Source organism: Mastomys coucha, unplaced genomic scaffold, assembly GCF_008632895.1.
Source record: "Mastomys coucha isolate ucsf_1 unplaced genomic scaffold, UCSF_Mcou_1 pScaffold5, whole genome shotgun sequence".
NCBI lineage: Eukaryota > Metazoa > Chordata > Mammalia > Rodentia > Muridae > Mastomys > Mastomys coucha.
In genome coordinates this window covers 102,793,191-102,802,543 of record NW_022196911.1, presented here as the reverse complement: position 1 = coordinate 102,802,543, position 9,353 = coordinate 102,793,191, and positions in this window count along the sequence as shown.

Here is a 9,353-nt window from a genome sequence, read left to right as displayed (position 1 = left end):
CTGGGAGGCAGAGGCAGGCGGATTTCTGAGTTTGAGGCCAGCCTGGTCTACAGAGTGAGTTCCAGGATAGCCAGGGCTACACAGAGAAACCCTGTCTCAAAAAACCAAACAAACAAACAAACAAAAAAAACAAAAAGAGAGAGAGAGAGAGAGAGAGAGAGAGAGAGAGAGAGAGGAGTAGAGCTATTTAGGCCACTCTCAATTACAACCCAAGGCCAAAGGAAACGATTACCCAGGTGACAAGTTTGATTTCATCCTTAGAGGGTGGCAGGAGAAGGGGTCATGGTAGGAGGAGGTGGGCACTCACACAAAGGTTTAACCTCCAGAGAATGAGAAAAGGAAGAAGGTCCCATGTTGTCTCTCTGGGTGGTCTTCATGAGCATCAAGATTAAACAGAATCATCACCGACACGTGAGTTTGGTGGCTAGGTCTTGGAAAGGTTCCTGCAGTTCAAACTCAACTCCATGAGAACCTCGAGTAACACCTCGCAGGCTCCTGGCTGTCTCATCCTTCAAAGCAACGGGACTGATCCCAGCATGGTGTTCTTTTCCCTGTTTCTCATGGACAGGTAGGATCTCTGTGAATGTCAAGTTCTCTTAGGTTTTGTTTGTTTGTTTGACACTCAGTTTTTCCTCGGGTTGCCCAAACATTGCTAAAACAGCAATTGTGGACAGAAGGAGAGAAGGAAAAGGAAAAGGACACACCATCCTCTCTATCATCAAATCACCCTCTTTGTCTGTGTTTTGTTTTCGAGACAGGGTTTCTTTGTGTAGCCCTGGCTGTCCTGGAACTCTGTAGACCAGGCTGGCCTCAAATCCAGAGATCTTCCTGCCTCTGCTGGGATTATAGGTGAGCACCACTGCCTTGCAGTTCAGGCTGTGGGGATGGCGTTCAGGGATTACTTATGGCCTGCCCCTGCCGATCATCCTCCTGGGCTTCCTGGCCACCAGCCTCATTAGATCTCTTACATAAAAAGGACCACCAGAAATGTGTGGCCGGGTATCTCTGTCCCACCACAGCCTGAAGACAATAAGAGAGACCAGGCCAAGTCAGAGAGTCCTGGATGAATTGGAAGGTGCCAGTGGATGTATTAAGAGATAAAATTACAAAGAGCAGGGTTAGAGGTGTAATTGGCTTTTATTCGAGATTCCTGAATCAAAGCAGCCTTTATTTTACAAAGGCCAAGGAGAGCTGCCTCATTGTTGGACTGTTCCAGAAGTGTGGGTTTTGAAAGGTGAGAGCAAGGCAATACAATAGAAGAAAGGTGGAGGGAAGGGGGTGGGGAGCTGGCTGAAAGATAGAGGCGTTTGTCAAACAACCCAGAACCTTCTGACCTCCACAGGTGTGACATTCAAACACACACACACACACACACACACACACACACACACACACACACACACAGAGCAATAACAACAAGGACCTTGCTAAAGGAGAAAAAAAGCCAAAGTAAAGACTGGTGTTTCCCACTAGGTGGTGTCCTGGGAGGGCCCAGGCACGTCCTAGCCTAGATCAATAAGTGACATCATGCCCTGCAGCCTCTGGAAACTGGATAGCCTCTGAAGTCAGGCCTTCCTAGCTTAATAAATATGGCTTTACTATTTATGATGATGGTGTAGAGATGATGGCATGGAGCCAGGAAGGGTCAGTGGCTGTTGCCAATAGCAACTTAAATGGGCTACTTCTACAAGTGCTCAGTGTGACGCCGGAGACAAGACGGATAGGAGCAAGAGTCAGGATTGGGAAGGAAAGCCAAGTCCGCCAGTGAGCTGGACTTGTGACCAGGAGCCATAGATTCTTGATTTCCTGACTTTGATGAGTTCAGTGTTTTAGTGAGAATGCTAGGGCTCTCACCTCACCCATGGCTGTAGGCTCTGCCAGTAGGATTAAGTGGAGGCTCTTTGGTAAACAGAGGAACTTCATAAATCAGCTGCTGAGATCTTCCCAGAAACAGAGACCACAACCCTGTGTTAAACTTAGCTCAGAATCCTGCTACTGTAACCGGCCAGTCATTTTCTAACCAATAGGTAACTCCAGGGCTTGACCTTTGATGCTGTGCTGGCTAGTTTATGTCAACCTGGCACACATTAGAGTCATTGAAGTAGAGGGACCCTCAACTGAGAAAAATCCCTCCATAAGATCTGGCTATAGGTAGGACATTTTCTCAATTAGTGATTGATAGGAGAGGGCCCAGCCCATTGTGGGTGGAGCCATCCCTGGGTTGGTGGTCCTGGGTTCTATAAGAAAGCAGGGTGAGCAAGCCATGAAGAGCAAGCCAGTAAGCAGCACCCCTCTATGGTCAGCTCCTGGCTCCAGGTTCCTGCCCTGCTTGAGTTCCTATCCTGACTTCCTCCGGTGATGGACAGTGAACCCTTCCCTCCTCAGCTTTGGCCATGGTGTGTTTCGCCACAGCAAGAGTAACCCCGACTAAGACAAATGGCAAACAACATCTGCTCCACTCTTGGCCTGTGTGTCCCAGAGAGCTGTTGGGATTGCTTCCAGTTCCCTCTGGCTAAAACGAGCAGCTGTCACCTGTAAGGTGGAAGGCCTCAACTGCCCACTTCTAACCAAGTTTCAAAGCCTTGTGGTAGGAAACCTCAGGAGCACTTGCCAGGGAGCAGCTGCTGGGGTCTGTGAAGACCCACAGAAAAAGGAAGAGGGGACAGGATGGGGAATAGGCTCTTGAAACCCTGGCCATCTTCGTTTTCCCCAGGTGGTTGTGGGTCGACTGAGTTCAGCTGTGTCTTCTGTCTCATGCCAGGTTAGCTAGAGCTGCACTTATCCAGGGTCCAGCCCAGTGGAAACCTCTATGGTGCATGCATTGGTGCTGGAGGTTGGCTGGGGACTCACTGGGCATTCTCTCTGGAACTGGAGCGTTTAACTTCCTTCTTAGATTTCTCCCTTTGGCGTGAGCTTCTTACAACACGGAGCTGGTGGTAAGCCAGAAGTAAAACCTTGGGTCCTCGTGAGGTCAAGTGTTGAAATATCTCTTCTGCCTTAGTCCATTGGTTAAAGCTAGCCGTATGGTATATTAATTATCGGCTGGTACATGAAAGATCCCAAAGCTCAATGGTTTAAAATGACAATAAACAGAACTGGAGATGTAGCTCATTTGATAGAGGGTTTGTCTGGCTTGTGTGAGGCTCTGGATTCAATCCCTGTCCCCTCTGTGTCACTGGCCCATCTGGCAGCACACACATGAAGACTGGAGTTCAGATCTCTAGAACACACATTAAAGCTGAGTGTGGTAGCATGGATCTGTAAGTCTAGCACTGAGGTTTGGGGGAAGGAGCTGGGGGAAGGACACAGGCAGGTCCCCCGAGTTCCCTGGACAGCCTGTCTAGCCAATCACTTAGTTCCAGGTTCAGAGAGATTATCTATCTCAAAATAAGGTGAGAGCTGGCAGTGGTGGCGCACGCCTGTAATCCCAGCACTTGGGAGGCAGAGGCAGGTGAATTTCTGAGTTCGAGCCCAGCCTGGTCTACAGAGTGAGTACCGGGACAGCCAGGGCTACACAGAGGAACCCTGTCTCAAAAAACAAAAATAAAAACAAAAACAAAAAAATAAGGTGAGAAGCCAGAAATGGTGCTATATGCCTTTCATCCCAGCACTCAAAGGTAGAGAGAGGCCAGTGGGTCATTCAAGGCCAGCCTGGTCTACATAGTGAGTTCAAGGCCAGCCAGGACAGTATATGAGACCCTGTCTCAAACACTTAAATAAGGATTGCAGAAGGGCTGGTGAGATGGCTCAGCGGGTAAGAGCACTGACTGCTCTTCTGAAGGTTGTGAGTTCAAATCCCAGCAACCACATGGTAGCTCACAACCACCCATAATGAAATCTGACACCCTCTTCTGGTGGTCTGAAGACAGCTACAGTGTACTCATTTATAATAATAAATAAATCTTAAAAAAAAAATAAAGGATTGCAGGAAATGATCAAGGAAGACACACACACACACACACACACACACACACACACACACACACACATTTTGTTTTTAAAAGTACAGCCAGGACTGCACTTGTCTGAGAGCTTGATTGGAGCTAAAAGATCAGTTTCCAAGGTGGCTCGTCCATCCATTCAGTTGTCCAGCAGGCACTCCTGTGGCCTTCTGCTCCTCAGGGCGCATAGGGGCATCCTGGGGGCTGCTTGACTATCATCACAACATGGCAACTACCCCAGTGATAGAAAACACCAAGGCAGGATCCCAAACGGTGCTGTCTGCTCTGTCAACTCCGAGTCGACCAGCCACTATGCTAACCATCTAGAGGACCACAGAGAAAACCACTATCAGAGAAATGGCCATGTCTATTGGCTTTTTTATAGAGATGACAAATCTAAGACTCAGAAAGGCTAAGTCCCCCTAACTCAAGGGGCAAGTGGAGAGCTTCGGTTGCATCTGGCGCCACGCCGAGTCCTTCTTTGCCTTATGCCATCTTGCTGTTCACTGTGCTACAGTTACATTCTAAATAAAGAGGAGATTTATAGAGTGTCAACAATAGCAATCGTGAAGCTATGCTTCGGAGCTCACACAGGGAAATGCAGTGATGTTAGCGATTGTGAATAGGTTGGAAGAAAATGGGTGTTTTTCTCCCATCTGGGCTGATAATAGAAGCTGCTATCATATTCATAACAGAAAAACTCAGGCCAACTCAGGCCATTTCCTGCTGTGGTGGAGGCCACCAGGCCAGCAGGATGGGGCTGGGCGTGGGGTTGGATGGAGATGAGGGTGTGGATTTGGTTCCTCCTCTGTGAGGTGGTATTTTTGGAATTTCCAGTATATGGTTTTTCTGAAAGCCCCATGGCTGCTAGTTCACTTGTGCATACAAAGGCAACATGCACACACACACACACACACAAACACACATACACACACATCCTTACTTCAGATGATAGCCTTTCCCTGACCCCCTCTAAATCTGGGTCAGCAAAAGGTCTCTCTCTCTTTTTTTTTTTTTTCAAATGATATCAGTGCCAGATTCCGCTTGTATACCTTTCAGATACTGTTGGAGTGTCCAGATCTATGATAACCCTGGCAGCTACAGCTGACTACACCTTGCCTCAGGTATGCATGTGGGACCTCTCCGTCTAGTCTCATGCTCTCTGCTGACGCTGGCTTAGCAGATGTTGAAAGCTACTCTCTGCCTGGGCATCCTGCAAGCAGGGTCGAGGCCCCTGTGCTAAGCCTTCCCCCTTCTAAGTGCAGGAGACAGTGAGTAAATGCTTCAAATGCCTCTGAATTGGATGAGATGCTCCTCTGACAGCCCCCCTGAAGCTAAGCATCCAGGAATACAGTCACACTAATGACACATCTCATGTGTCTCTGCCCTACCCCTGCTCCAGCCCTTGAGCCTCAGGAGTGCTTCCTGCATGTACACCCCCAATCATGTGTTCACACACGATCTTCTGTCTCACGATTAGTTTTAGGCATTTCAGGCCAAACCAGTACCAGACTTTTTCTTTGTCTCAGTTCTCACCCAAAGATGGTCTCTGTCTTTGTTTTCTGAATCCAGGAGGGATTAAATGGCCCCTGGGGGCAGGGGCTAGTGATGCCACCATTTCTATTCCCAGTTTCGTTGAATGACCTGGTGAAGAGCCGACATTTTCTGCTTCTATCTATGCTGTATCGGGGTGCATAAGCCATCATTTTAAAGTTAAAGACAAACAGGACATACCCGACTTGCCTCTGCACTTATATGGATCCAGGTATCACTAAGTGGCTTATTGACTCTCCCCACAGCCACAACGCGAAGGGTGATGTTTGGTTCTGGTGGAGAGAAACAGAGATGGAGGAAGTACCCCGTGCTTCTGAGCCTTACCCCATCCCCCAACTCTGGAGTTAGAATTGTTTTAAGGCCAAGCATACCAGTTTGTAATCCCAGCAACATGGGACATGGAGACAGGAAGGACCAGAAGTTCAAGGTTATCTTCTGATACGTAGAAGGTTTGAAAGCAGCCTAGGCTGGATGAGACAAGAGATTCTGTCAAAAAAAAAAAAAAAGGGATTCTTTTTGTGATCCTTATCCGACTTCCAGGTGATGATTCTACAATCGTCTGAGGGCTCTCCTCAGAAAGAATCCCCAACAAATGCTCATCTCTTGAGACAGATGGCAGACCTCCTGAGATTAGTAACAGGTTTTCCTTTGTGAAGGACAGGGAGCTGGGAGGTAGCTCTTCCCCACCCAACTTCCACCATGGGCAGTTGCTCTCCTGAGGTGAGACAGAAAAGATAGTTGGGGACTGTTCTGGGCCTCAGGCGAGTGTCCACAGAGGAGCCGGAGGCACCTAGAGGACTCCAGTCCCCTGAGAAGTTAACGAAGTGCTCTGTTTCAGTAGCCACACTTGACCTTGTCACTGCTCCGAACTTGCCTGTGACCTTCTAGCCTCCTCTGTGTTTGTTGGAACGGGAAGTCTGGTTCGTCCCAGCCCGGGCTCGTTGGGTTCCCTTCTTTCACCATGTGACACAGAACCAGTGACACATCTTTTCAGCCCCACTGTTCTGAGTTCTCCCCCACATTCAGTATCTTCGAGTCACTGACCCCGAATTCTTCAGCCTGGAGCCCCCAGATCTGCTCATGCAAACCCCAGGCCTGTGATGGTTAATATTGGTTGTCAATTTGATAAGAGGAAGGATCGCCTAAGAGACAAAGGTCTGGTTATGTCGTGAGGGGTTTCTTGACTGAGTTACCAGAGGTAGGAAGACCCCACAGGCTGAATTGCAGAGAGCTGAGCAGCAGCTTTCAACTCTCTGCTTTCTGATTGGGGGCACATTGTTCCCCCATGCTTTTTTTTTTTTCTTTTTTTGGTTTTTCAAGATAGGGTTTCTCAGTATATCCCTGGCTGTCCTGGAACTCGCTCCGTAGAACAGGCTGGCCTCGTTCTCAGAAATCTGCCTGTCTCTGCCTCCCAAGTGCTAGGATTAAAGGCATATGCCATCACTGCCCGGCGACCAGCATACTTACTGGCATGGCCTCTCCACCATGCTAGGCAGCAGCCCCAAACTGTGACCCACCCACCCCCAATCCACCTTTAGATGGCTTTTGTTAGGTATTCGGTCACAAGAAATGTAAGGAATGCAGATCTGTAGGGTTGCCTAGAACATCCCTCTCCAGTGGGCGGCATCTCCCTCTTTCAGCCCCCCAGTGGCCTCCCCAGCGTCCGTTTCCTATGAAGCATCTTGGATATTGGCTCCTTACCCACTCTCAAGAGATTAGCCTCATTCCTACTTAGAAGCTAACAGTCAGAAGCCACCATGCCAGATTTTCCTCTGCTTCTCCGCTTCCTGCCTGCACCTATGAATGAGTCAGCACCGAGCCCCTCCTTATTCGTATCCAGCTCTGGGGAAGAGGCGACCATCTTCCTGTCTCCTCTTCTCTCGGCCTCCACAATTTCCCCTCCCCGTCGCCGTCTTTCTCTATCCCCTCCCCCATTTGTTTTTAAGATAGTGTTTCTCTGTGTAGCACTAAATGTTCTGGAACTCGCTCTGTAGCCAGGTTGACCTCAAATTCATAGGGATAGATCTCCCTGCCTCTGCCTCTGCCTCCCGAATGCTGGGACTAAAGGTGTGCGCCATCACTGCCTGCTTCCCTGTCTCTTCTTCATAGTTCTTCTTAGCTTCTTAGCTTGGCTCCAGAGACTCTGTATTTCCAGTCCCACCTACATCACCTTTGCCACCAATTCAAAAACGAACCTTTTCTCCTTCGGCCTAATATGTCAACACTTTTTTTCTTTTTTAAACCCTCCAACACTATTTTTTATGTAGCCCAGGTTGGTTTCAAATTCACTGTCAAGCCAAAGGTGACCTTGAATTCCCAGTCTTCCTGCTGGATTTTAGATATATGCCACTGTGTCTAGTTTGTTTGAGGTTTTACTACTTTTCTCATTTATCTTAACAACCTCCATCTGGTTACTCTAAAGCATGATTGGGAAACCCTAGGGTTTGTAAAGGGCTTATTCTCTCCCTCGACTCTCCTGGGCTTACTACATCTGAAGGAGTCTGCGATGCCCTACCAATTTTGTTTATATATTTATTCATTTTATGTATATAAGTACAGTGTAGCTGCCTTTAGACACACAAGAAGAGGAAATTGTATGTATTACAGATGGTCATGGACCACCATGTGGTTGCTGGGAGTTGAACTCAGGACCTCTGGAAGTGCTTGTAACCTCTGAGCCATCTCTCCAGCCCTGCCCTACCAATTTATAGGGCGTTCATCCCTAGATTTGGCATCCCTGGTCCACCTGGTCGCTGTTGCCAACCACCCAACATGGTACTTCTGGAATGTTCTATACAGCCTGTGACACAATGGGTTCCTAGCCTTCGTTAGACGCACAAGTGGCTCAGCCTTTAATCCCCCTTTGTCTCTTCCCACTCCCCTCTCTTTTCTTTCTTCTTTTTGGTATCATGTGTCTCAGGCTGGCCTTGAGCTCACTAGGTAGCTGAGGCTGACCTTCAACTTCTGATCTTCCAGCTTGCACCTAAGTGCCCAGATCACACGCATGTGCCATCACAGCTAGTTTCTATGATGCTGGGATCAAACCCAGAGCTTCCTATGTGTGGGGTAATCTTTCTATCAACTGAGCTCCATGCCTGGACCTTTGTTTTTCTTAGCCACTCATCCCTCCAAATGTGCAAGGCCGCAGCACAGTTGGAACTAGCTTTGCTGTTTATAGATCCACGAGAAAAGGATTATCGTGAAATTTCATCATCGGGAATAATTCAAATACTGAAACTCACGTAGATGTAATGTGCTGTCTGAGATGCAAGGGAACCTTGTGGGAAGGGAGGAGCCAGGATTATAACTTAGATTTATATTGTAGAAGTATAATTTATATGGGCTTAGATTTTTTTTTAAAGATTTATTTATTTATTTATTTTATGTGTATGAGTACACTGTAGCTGTACAGATGGCCGTGAGCCATCATCATGTGGCTGCTGGGAATTGAACTCAGGACCTCTGCTTGCTCCAGCCCCGCTCACTCCCGCCTGCTTGCTCCTGCCCACTTGCTCCGGTGTAATGCAGTGTAGCTGTCTTCAGACGCACCAGAAGAGGGCATCAGATCTCATTACAGATGGTTGTGAGCCACCATGTGGTTGTGAGCCACCATGTGGTTGCTGGAATCTGAACTCAGGACTTTCGGAAGAGCAGTCAGTGCTCTCACCTGCTGAGCCATCTCGACAGCCCCTATGGGTTTAGATTATTAAGACTTAAGATTCTATTGTATGGCTAGAAAGGTGGCTCTGTAGGCAAAAATGCTTGCCCAGAAGGCTGATGACCTGAGTTTGATCCCTGGGACCCACATGGTAGAAGAGATGGACTGTAAATGTACCTTTTTTTTTTTTTTTTCAAGAC